Genomic DNA, 12,579 nt, shown 5'->3' with positions numbered 1-12,579 from the left:
CCTTGGTTTCTTTAACGTGCACACCTAAGTGTAAGTGCACGAGTGTTTTCGCATTTCGCCCCATCGAAATACGGCTGCCGTGGCCGGGATTCGATACCGCGACCTCGTGCTCAGCAGTCCAACCCCACAGCCACTAAGCAACCACGACGGGTCAAAAACGCAATGTAGACTATAGCGCTCATCATCCGCAATGCTACCGCTATACTTGTGAATAATTTTTTTCAGCGCCTGCATTCATTGTATCAAAGTGACTGACGCACACATCGAAGTAAGCTGGAAAGAAAACTTCTCTGGAAGCCGCTATTTCGATTTTCAGTAAAACAGGCAAGGGATCTTAACAATGATGAAAACTTTGATCGAGAGGTTCTATCTTCGCACATAATTGTTCACAGCGGAAAGCACAATCTATAGGGTTGAATTTCCGACTGAATAACGGTGGACGACGTGCGAGATGATGAGTCCGAGCAGAATATTCAGAGTACTGAGGACGCTCCATTTTTATGAAATGTGCAAATTATCGCAGCAAGAAAGCAGATGAGCCGGCCGGAGGAATAAAACAAAAATGAAGCATTAGGGGATGCTTTCATACGAGCAATACGAAAGGCGACTTGCTTCGCAAACAACATTGTTCTTTGTCGGAATAAAATTATTTCGGCCAAGTTGTGCCGCCGCTGCTTTTTGCGCAAGCCGTCCCGCTTTTCTTGTGGTATCATAAAAACTGCATAACCATCTTCAGGCTTCTTGATGGAGTTATATGCGCTACAGCACGGCATAGCCGTAGCACAACACCACAGGAGACACCGCGTTCAACGTTCGGTGCACTCAGCCAGCCGCGAGCGGAGAAAAATGGCGCCAACAAAAAAGAAAAACACAAGCAAAACGCAAGATCGGGGCGTTTCCAAGAGCCACGGCAAGAAGACCAATCGTCGTTACAGTGCCTAGAATACTGTATCGTCGTGCAGAAAAACGGGGCCATAACTGGCTCCCGTGGGGGTACGCGCAAGGGGCGAGGAGGAGGTGAGGAGGTCGCTCGGCGGCGGCATAGTTCAAAGAACGGCGGTACTTTCAAATTATCAAGGGACTTTAGCGCCCGCTAGGGTGCCTCAATGTCCTTCTCGCCTGCCGCTCCGTGCATATTGGAGACAACCGCGGCGTATTCTACAGCGTTGGCATGCGAATGCCGGATACAAGCAAACATACAGAACTTGGCGGTGAAGCTACGTTCATATATTCCTCTGGACGATGACACCACTACCGGTGTCATCTAAGACGTGGACGTCTCCATCTCCAGCGCTGACTTGCCTATTCTAGTGAAGCCAACCATTGATGGCTTCGCCAGAACTTACGTGTCTCGCCTCTGCGCATCCCGCTGTGCGAAAGTAATTTTCGAGGGCGGATCTCTTCCCTCACACGTCAAGGTGGGCAATTGGACACCCCGTGCAACCATTTATGCGAAGGCCATTCCCATGCCACGATGGAATGGGGCTGGGACACGTGAGCGCTGCGTGCGAGAACACGAGAGTCTGCTTGCGCTGCGCGGAGCCCCATGCTGCAGAATCCTGTGTAGCCACAGTTCTCAAATGCCGAAATAGGATTCGGTCCCATGATGCTACCTCAAAGGATTCCCCCAAAATGGAGAAGGAAAGGGAGGTCTTGACGCAGATGGAGAGACCGTTCGTCTCGTCGGGAAGCTGTTGCGTCCTTTAGAAAGCGACGCTTCCGAAGCCGTGGGACTTCAAAGAACGCAGATGATTCCGTGAAGAGCGCGTCCCATGCGACAACTCATCCTCCTTTGTCCCCTAGGCCTGGCGTAGTCGAGTCTAACTCTGACAAGGTCGTGCTGCAGAACACCAATACTGAAACTTGGCCCGCCCTACCAAAGCTACAGCCACCGCCATAGCTAAAGCCACAGCTGATGCCACAGCCAATGCCACAGCGGGAGAAACCGCCACATCAAAGGATATATCGCACCGCGGTAGAGTCCACAGCGCCGACTTCCGATAAATTGTACGAAGAAGACCGGCAAGTGGTTGTGATGTTTGGGTCCTTCATAAATAGCCTTCGTGTACATTTCAGCAAGTTGCATATTTCGTCAGCACGAAGTGCAGTGCAAGTGCTGGATGCTCTTAATCCAGTGCTTGCAAGTCTCCTTTAAGACCCATGGCTCACCCGCAGCCTCCTATTCGCGCAACGACCACTGGCCCTGTGGTCGTTACAGATGTCATCAACACAGAGCACCAGCTATGGAACTCCACTTTGGTTTCACGGCGCTTCACTGCACACACAGCGATCACTTCCTTCCTCTTTTCTTCTTTCTATTCCCCCTTTCCCTTACGCCCAGTGTGGGGTAGCAAACCGGACGCTCGTCTGGTTGACCTCCCTGCCTTTACTCTCCTTGCTGTCTCTCTCTTTCACGGCGATCCCGTGGGCGCCGCCACATTTGATCACGTGGTGATGCGTCCATTGCTTGCCTCAGCCGCCCCCCTGGTCTCTCTGTTTACAATAGATGTGGTGCATGAGGCCGGTGCAGCTCTGCGAACCTCTGTTTCGGCGGATATCGTAGGCGGTGACTTGGCGAACGACAGGCGAAGTTTTGGCTACAGTTTCAAAGGACATGTAAGCGCTTTGGGAGCTCGTTATACGTTTTGTCCAAAAGGCGCGAGCAGCGTATACGGTGCTTGTAATAAAAGCGGGGCTAAAAATGTGTTCCACGCTATCCTAACCTTACGCCTGTGAATTGAATCAGTAACAGTGTGCTTAGCTCTTTGGTCTTTATTAAGCAAACACTTTTAAGGAGTGGCTTGTCAAGTTCCTGACTTAGTAAAGTTCCACGGGCGGTCACTATCTGATTGCTTATTTTCTGCCTGATCACTCGTGGGTGTGCTCAGTGGCGATATATTTGTTCTTGCTGGGCACAAGGCTTGTAACGTAGATGTTCTGTACGTTGAAATAGTTTTTGGCAAATGCGTATATAGCGCTCGCTTACTTTCTTGACCGTTACGAAACGTTCAGCTTCCATCATTGGTGTGCTTTAGGTTTAGCCACCGCTACCCATGCTTCGGTGCATTGATTTAATTGTGCGCCCGTTCACTTATTCTTGATACGTTGGGGATTGAGTGGGCGCAAGTCTGCATATTAGCTGGGGTAGATGTGTGTAGATAACGTGAGATAAATTTATTACATGCCAAGAAGCGGCGCAACTCGCTTTGTCACCGTATACTGACCGGTATTCACTCGTGCAGCCGTTATGGTATGGTATGAAGAACTTTATTGGGTCCTGAAGGTCAACCATAGGTTGACGCGGCCGCTCCCACGTTGGGACTGTCAGGCCGATCCCTTCAGCCACATCGCGGGCCTTCTGGACTGCCCGTAATTGGTCAGAGAGTGATTCGCTGTGTAGCATTTGCCGCCACCATTCTTGTTCCTTGTCACAGTCTGTGAAGACCGCGGGGCAGTGCCAAAGCATGTGGTCAAGAGTAATGATGCCATTGCGCTTATTACAGTTGGTTTGAGTTTCCTTCTCCGGATAGATCCTGTTAATAAAATCTGGACTTGGGTATGTTCTTGTCTGTAGCAAACGTAATGTGACCACTTGGGCTCTGCAAAGCTTACCGTGTGGTAATGGGTATTCCGTTCTGCTTAAATAATAATGCTTCGTGATTTCGTTATATCTTAATAATCGATCCCTGTGTTCCCCGGGTGAAGTGTAAGTTGCTCGGTCTTGAAGAGCACGGCTAGAAAGTCCTCGTGCTGCTTCATTTGCCACCTCATTGAGGTTTCTCCGAGCTCCGTCCTCCACCCTCAGATGTGCAAGAAACCATCGGATTTCAATCCTCTCACTGTTGACCTTCTCTAGTAATTTTGTTGCTATCCGTGTCACATATCCGTTGGTAAAGTTGCGTATGGCTGTTCTAGAGTCGCTGTAAATATGTGTCCACCGATTAGCCCGGATGGCTAAGGCGATTTCTACTTGTTCTGCTACTGTTGGGTCCTTGGTATAGACGGTGATGGCATCCCGTATGTTACCTTGAGTGTCTACAACAACGGAGGTATACGCATCCTTATTTTTAACCCAGGCAGCGTCAACGAACACCGCCTGCTGCTTATGTTGATCTATGTCTTGAAGGAGTGCCTTCGCCCTTGCCTTCCGTCTCTCGAGGTTATGTGTCGAGTGCATGTTCCTAGGGAACGGGGTCGTCTTTATTGTTTCTCGTAGTCCCGATTGAAAATGTGTTAATAATTCTCTTTCGTTGGTGTGGTTGTTAATTTCTACGCCAATTTCTTCAAGTAGCGCCCTCCCAGGTCGTGTCCCCATTAGTCTCTCCTGGTGGGCCACCTGTTGAGCCTCAGCTGTCTCTTCTAGTGTGTTATGCAGCCTTAGGCGCAATAAGCCATCATTGGCCGCGCTGATGGGAAGTCCTAGTGCAGTCTTTATAAGTCGCCTGATTAAAGCGTTTAGCTTGTTTTTATCAGCCTGTGTCCATTGTAGCATGCCAGCCACGTACGAGAAGTGGCAAAAGGCGAATGCATGTACCAATCTTATGGCACTGTCTTCTCCTAGCCCCTTATGCTTGTTGGTAACTCTATGCAGAAGCCTAATGACTTCTTCTGACTTGTTAGAGATGTGTTGTATCATGCTGCAATTAGATCCATTCGCTTGCAGGACAAGTCTAAGCACTCTAATAGTCTCCACCTGCCTGATTGGTTCTCCATTCTTGGCGTATATGTGAATGCGGGGTTCTTCCTCTGGGATATATCCGTTCGACTTGCACCCGCGCTTACTGCTCCGTAGTACCAATAGTTCTGATTATTTAGCAGAGCAGTTCAGTCCCATACCCTCAAGTGTTGTTTCCACCACATAAATGCTTTCCTATAGCATTAGTTTTATTTGTTCCATATTACCTTCGGCACTCCAGATTGTTACATCATCTGCATATATAGCAAAGTGGATACCCTCAATCTGCGCGAGACCTCGAGCCACTTTTGACATTGCCAAATTAAATAACATGGGAGATAGGACAGACCCTTGTGGTGTCCCACGATTCCCAAGTTCCAGAGTTGTCGATTGGAGTTCGCCTAACCTAAGAAAAGCAGAACGGCCCCCGAGAAAGGCTTTGACTACATTGTGCAATAGTTTACCCAATCCCATCTCCGAGAGGATATCCAATATGGCCCTGTGCTTGATGCGATCAAAGGCCTTTTCTACATCTAGGCCTAGAAGAGCTCTCGTATGCAGCGGGCTAGCAAGAATAAGGTGATGTTTTATTGAAAGCATTGCATGTTGAGTCGAAAGTCCAGGACGGAAACCGACCAGGTTATGCGGAAGAACATTTCTGTTTCCTACATACTTAGTCAGTCTATTGAGTATGACATGCTCCATGGTTTTGCCCAGGCAGTGCAGCCGTTATTGGGGTTGATGTCATTTCCTTGGAGGTTAGCGCTACTACGACACTGGCGGATGAGCGGTTCTTTTTTTTTTTTTAATCTTCGGGAAGGGGGGGGGGGGGGGAGGCTTGCATCGCGAAGAGCCGCGGCAACACAGGCAGTCCTTATGTAGCAGCGGTCCGTGAACTTCGACACACAGCTTCATTTCATTCCTTAATATGCGAGTCACAAATTTTGCAGCTAACCATCTCCCACGTCTTCACTCCAACGCTCCGTATTTTGCAGCATAAACAGAGCTCAATGCGTTAGCGAAAATCCAGTTTCATTTCCGACAGCTGATCGCACAGAAGCAGAGCAGAGGAGGTAATGGTTTCGTACTCGTGTGCTTTCGCTGAGGCGATGTGCGGCGCGCCGCCGAAAGCGCCATCTCGTTTCGTTAGAGCAAACTCCTTCGCAATATGGTCAAAAATATGAGCCCGCTGCTTCCCACGCGTCATTTACTCTTCGGATTTCATCGGTTCTGTGTCTGGGACGAAGGACTCGTGATGCAACGTCGTGATTTAGTGTATCAGCAGAAAAAAACTAGTGCATTTCGTAAACATCAATCGAAAACATTTCAAGGAAGTGACTATATTGTTCTCGCATTCCCACGCGTAAGCAGTCTGAAGAGTATCTACCAAAACTTTTTTTTCTTTCCTTCCATTCGCTGAGCACCGGTGCCAGATATCAAAACGTCTGACATGGGCAGTGTTTTCACTTTACTTATGTTATGAAACTAACTAATCGCGCGAGGAAGTGGTATCTTCCAGTGCGTGTGCTAAATGTGCAGCCGTAAACTGCGGATTTGCAAAACTGAACACGAGTGTGCGTCGATTGAACGATGCCTCGCTCCTCCGGTAGCCCGGAATTTCTAACGGTGGCCGTATGTTCGATCGCTTTTCTGTGGTGTGCACGCATTTGGTGAAATAGGTTGTGCAAATCAGTGCGCAAACCGCGGCATTTCAGCGTCTTTTATGCCACAGCTAGTCTTTAGTTGTATGGCTTTGCTGCCTTGAAACAAATACTCCCAGACTCTATTGCAGAGTTCTCGCCGTTGGTGCAGAGGTCCTACTGCGAAGTGAAGCAATAATGTTGAGACACGTGCACTTCACGTCTACTTAGCACGTCGTTGAATTCCACCGTAGTTATCAGTAACCAGCAATCAGTAATAATTAGTAATCGCCTTGTCCTGTCTTTGTTGTTTCTTAGTGTGCTGTCTCTGTCAGCGCTTCATTTTTTGAAAACTATGAACCAACTAGCAACCCAACGTGCTCTACTGCAATCAGTAAAGTATGCAAGTTATTTTTCCACAAGCAAACAAAAGACAACTAGGGCTGTGCGACCTTACGGAATCGCTTCCCAATTTCCAGCGAACCTGTTTCTTTCGAGCAATGCATTACAAATTTCTGTGGCTTGTAATTAAGCCACGCAGTTAAAACCTTGCCCTCATACCTCTCACGCATTGCCACTGATCCCCGCGCACTACGATGCTTTGCACTCAATTGCTATTTGTTTCTTCTTATTGCGATAGTTTTTATAGACGTTTCCTCACGTTACCGCATGAACTCGCCCACCTCTTCCTACTTTTGCTTAAGGAATTTTCAGCCAAAGCTGTACTTTAACAACGAGCTTTTAACTTTGCATGCATATTAGACACGTTCCGCCACCATCAAAGTTTATATCGGTGGCTTATATTTCTCCTAGGACTGCAGGCTGAATGCTGCGCTGTAACTGAACGAAACAATTTCAACTTTGCCCAAGCATCACCCATAACCTTCCCCCTATATCTGCGAACATAAACAAGGTAACTCGTTTACTCATCGTGAACACCGCAGACGTCTTACATATATAGCGCATGAAAATATGAACAAAACGAGGGCTCAGTAATTATTTGCGAATCTCCTGATTAATTTAGAATCTCCAACATTTCGCCCCACATTGCACATAACACGCCCACAATTTCCACCAAATGTAAGGCGCCGTGACGTAGAGTTCTTTCGCGACACTGGGAAACACAGCAGATAACAGCCGCACAACGCGTTCAAGTACTTGCCGAAGGGAATGTTTTACAAAAGTTGTGGTTTATGCACTGACGTTTACTTCCGCATGCGCGTTGGCTATAATCCCCTCTCCCCTCTCCCTCCGCCACAAGTTACGTCTTGGTTGATGTCATAGTTCTGCTAGAACGGGAGGACTAAATCCTGCTCCATCAGTAAAAAACGCAACTTTCGGAGTGCTTGCGCGCGTAATTTAATAAATAGGCTGCAATTGACCCACACACTCCCCAATTTACATACACATCCTCCACCTCTCCCCCGCCCCCGACCCCGGCTCCTTGTTTTTGTCCATATTGTAAAGAAGTTGCTTGTTTACTTGGCCAAATTCAGCGGGTAACCCTCTAGTGTGTCGTGGAACACTTCGAAATTTGCAGAAAACATTACAGTTTCATTGATTGCAATTAAGCTAGAAACGCTACATTTTTTAAGGCGAAAGCGTGAAGGGCCCTGTGTGGCAGCCCACAATCAAGTGTCATGTTAAACAACAGCGACATCACATGCCTTTTATTAGATCTTCCCAGACTGAAATATTAAAAGTCGGAACAGTAACAGGAGGTCGGCCCACGCAAGAGGCTGAGTTTCTACCAGAAAGCTTGCCTTCGTGCGTAGAGTTCATTGCCAGCGTTTCCCGGTAAGCATTGCGGGTGCATTAGCTGCAGTTGCAATGAAGAAAACATTTTTATTGACAGGTCATGGGAAATCGGGAAGGGACCCCTAGTCCGTGGCCCCTGAGACGTCTTCAGCGGCGACCCGAGCACGTCTGATCAGTGCCCAGCGGATCTCGGAAGTGCCGTCGCGAAGGACGCCTTCCCACTGCTCTGTAGTGCGGGTTGCAAGAAGGGTACGGGGAAGGGATTGGAAGCAAGGAGAGGTGCATTGTACCGTGAAGTGCAAGGTGGGGGGGGGGGGGGGGGGAGGAAACGCCACATCCTGGACAAGCCTCGAGGTAGCGCGTGGGGTTATACGATGTGCAGAAAGTGGAGATTGGGAAATGTGTGGGTCTGCAGTTGGGCGAAGTGCGACCACCTCCTCCAGTCTGAAAGCACCGGTGGGAGTTTGTACAGCCGACGCTGGCGTGTGTAGTGCTGTGTAACCTCGCGATATGTGAGGAGGGGGGAACTGTGCTCTGTGTTGGCCGCCTCACTGCGCAGGACTGCCCGGAGGGTGAGTTCTCGAGCGGCCGCATGAGCGCGTTTATTACGCAGCAGTGAGGCATGGTCAGGCGTTCAGAGCAGGTGAATGTTGTAGGTGAGGTGTGCTGTTAATTCGGACACACGCGAAAGAATGCAGTGCGTGGTTTTTTGAATACCACGACCTAAATGTTTAGAAAGCCCTACATGCCGCTTGCGAATCGGTGATTATGTAATACGTTTCAGCCTGGAGGCTGAAGATGTGTTGGATGGCGAGGGTAACCGTCAGAATGTCTCCCGAATGAGTAGCTAAAGGGGAAGACAGGGGGAGAGAGAGAGAAGGGAAGAAGGAAAGGCAGGGAGGTTAACCAGACTGAGTCCAGTTTGCTACCCTACACGTGGGGAGGTGAATGGGGAGTGAGAGAGAGAGAGAGCGAGAACTTAGGTGTAGAATGTCTATAGTCGGGCACTCAAGTCTGTTGCCCTCAGGTAGTGAAAAAGCGCTCGAACTGCTTTCTGGGCTAATGAACTATGAGGCCAGGCCCCCAAGATCTTCGCTTCTGCAAATGGCCTGTCATCCAGTCTATTTAAGGCACACTGGAGAGTCTCGCGTTGATTATCGAAGCGAGAACAGTGGCACAGAAGGTGACTTATGGTCTCTTCACACTTGCATTTAGCCCACATTGGTGAATCGGCCATTCCAATACGATAGCTGTAGGAGTTGGTGAGTGCTACTCCTACCCACAGCCGACACAGCAGTGTTGCGTCACGTCGTGGAAGGTTCGCTGGCAATTTAAGTTTCAGTGATGGGTCGAGGCTGTATAAACGACACTTAGAGTTCTGAGGTGTATGCCAGTAACCTAACGTGATGGTACGAGCGAGACTGCGAAGCTCTCTTGCAGCGTCGACTCTCGATAAAGGTATAAGGAGTGTCGGTGAGTCAGCCTGGGCACGTCGGGCAGCGTCATCGGCGAGGTGATTACCAACGATGCCACAATGCCCCGGCAGCCACTGAAATATGATATCATGTCCTCGTTCAGAAGCGCAATGGCAAGTTTCGTTGATTTGTGACACCAGCTGTTCATAATTGCCACGTCGTAAACTTCGCAAGCTCTGGAGGGCTGTTGGGGCTCTGGGGGTAGACAGGATAGAGGCAGCGCTCATGACCTCGTACGTGCCGTCGACCACCAGCGTTGTATGCCCCTGTGCCGTACAAGCTGCGTCCGTGTAGAGGACTCTGTTCTCCTCAAGTTCGCCAAGAGTGCGAGCGAGGTATCCCACCTATATTCGCCGTCGACCGACATCGTGCTCATGTTACGCGGTATTAGATGCACCCGAAGCGTGCTAGTGATCCCGGCTGTCCGACCCGGTTGTCTGACCCGGCCGACCGACGCTGCTGTCCGACTCCACTGGCCGACATCGGTTCCACAAGGTCTCACACACGGCGACACACGCTTCCGCCTGAACTGTAGACCGATTATAAATTGACTGATACAAGTATACAGTTGCATGTCATCTGAGGTATTTTGGGCAGCTGTCGCGTGTGTGTGCCGTTTATATATGTTGTGTGCGTCAATACAAGTCTGATGTGTGTTTGTGCTTCTGCGTGCTGCTTCTGCCTTTTGCTGGAGTGATCCTGCACACAATAACATCACAGTACGTTCTACGTGCCGCAAATATACACGATATGCGCTGTCGAAAGCAGGAATCACTGACCTGCAAGGCGTTCATTGTGCACATTCTGAAATGCATCGGTTTCGGCCTGCTATGGCACGTTAGCATGATTCTGCAAAAAGAGGGCAAAATTTCCCGCAGATATTCCTTCGTCCGTTGCAATTGCCGTGGCGAGGTACATTGCGTACAGCGTTGCATGCGCGTTCATTAAACGAACTTTAGTTCCTCCCATCCCAACTGGCCACAGCAACATCCGGGACAGCACGGTCCAGATAACACACCGCAACAAAACACGGAGACCAACCCCTGCCCGCACGGCGCTGCCCGCACGGCGCCGCACGGCACGGGCGACCTGCCCGCACGGCGCTTTTGCCACGGTACGAAACTTACAGAGCAACACGTGTGAGCGCCCATAACCATAACAAAGCCGCCATTGTGGCCCGAAAGGCGTGGCCGCTACAGCAAATAAATAAAAAACAGCAAAAGAAAGGAGAACCTACTACGTCATTTCCTCCACACTTTTCTCCTAGCGCACGGAGGGGGTAGGGCCTCTCCTCAGTTTCCTTCCTCCATGGTGCGTGGACAGCGTGGGTTACGTTGTCGGGCCGGTGGTTCTTTATTCTAGGGGCCGGTGCGCTTCGAGTTGTGATTCCGCTGTGTAATCTTGCATGTCTGTGTGTTCGCGGTGCGCCGGGATCACTCATGGTGCGTGTCACCCCTAGAATTTACCCGTACGGCTTGAACGACACGTGCGGCTCGCGTGCGTATAAAAACAAACAAAATGGCGGAACGACGTTTCCCGATGCGGCGTGGCGAAGTATTGGTGTAGAGAGTACAGGCGCTGATGCCCTTAAAAACAAAACTTCCATTATGTGGCATATATCGCAAGAGAAAAAAATAATAATGCTAAAATTTGTAAATGAACCAGTTACGACGATTTTACTAGTGTGGTTTTCTGCGGAACTGTAGCTACCTGGGAACGAGAGTACTCCATCCAACCGTAATGGTCATTGCCGAACTCCCTTCGCCCAAAATCTCCGTTTAACTTCCTTGGCGCAAGGGAGACCGTGTGACGCGGATCGCAACTCCATTGGCGTCAAGACGAAGGAGTTAATGCAGTTCGCGGGTGCCCGTGTGACAGGGGTATTAGACGCTTTGGCGGACGCCGTAGAGACACGTTGCTGGCGCTCGTGTGTCTTCAAAGCGACCTGCGACGTGGGTAAAGTGCGCGCCCGCACGGGCCTCATCTTCAAAGCGATCTCCGATGTTTGCAGAGCACGCTAAGTGCCGGTATCTTCGTATGCGCTGTGCTTTCGACGTTTCGTTCGCGCTGAAGCGAGACATCATTGGTGGTGGTGGCGGTAACAACTTTATTTCATCAACAGAAAGGATCTGGTTGACTTCAATGGGCTTCCAGGGTGCATGAGGTGGCGGTCCGATGAGTTCCTCTAGTGCTACCTGTTATGGTCGTGAAGCCCTGTCTGTCGGCGACTTCCTAAGCCCAGCTGACGGCCTGCAGTTGAACCGCCGGGTCCGAGCTGGACACCGCATCCTCCCACTCTTGCTCGTTAGAGAGTTGCCATTCTCTTTTCGGTTTTAGATTGTCGGAATCGAATAAAATGTGTTTTAATCTGCCTTTGTGACCCCGCACAGCTTATATTCGGGGGTGTAGACTCCTGGGTAGGCCTTGAAGTGTATATAGGGGTTGGGGAAGGTGTTAGTTTGTAGCTTCCGCCAGGCCACTTGTTGATGTTTATTAAGGCTTTTGTCCGGCGGCGGAAGCGTCCTTCTGTTGTTTCTGTAATATAATGTTATATCGTGGTAGGTGGTCAAGGTCTCTCTGGCCGACCTCAGGACCGGCTCGGCCTCTGCCCGGTTGACGAAACCTTGGGCTAAGTTGTGGGCCACCTCGTTCCCAGGATGCGACGCGCGGGCCGGCACCCATATGATTCTAATCGGTTTGGCGTTGAAATTTTGCGGTCTTAGGATTTGTATGGCTGGTTTGTGGACCCTCCATTTTGCAAAGTTTCGAACGGCTGTCTTCGAGTCGCTAAAAATTGTGTTGACTTCAGTGCTTATAATCGCTAGGGCGATGGCCGCTTCCTCCGTCTCGTGTGCCTTTTTGCTCCGCACGGAGGCGGCGGAGATTGGTTTTAGGTCCATTCCCATGACGCCTATCTAAAACGCATCGTGATCACGGAGCTCTGCAACGTCCATGCATACTGCCTCCTTATGGTTTGAATATTGCCGCCTGTGGAGTGCTTTGGCTCTCACCTTCCTCCTTTCTGCGTGGT

The sequence above is a fragment of the Dermacentor andersoni genome, chromosome 6 (genome assembly GCF_023375885.2).
Source record: "Dermacentor andersoni chromosome 6, qqDerAnde1_hic_scaffold, whole genome shotgun sequence".
Lineage (NCBI taxonomy): Eukaryota > Metazoa > Arthropoda > Arachnida > Ixodida > Ixodidae > Dermacentor > Dermacentor andersoni.
Note: the sequence above shows the minus strand (reverse complement) of the source record.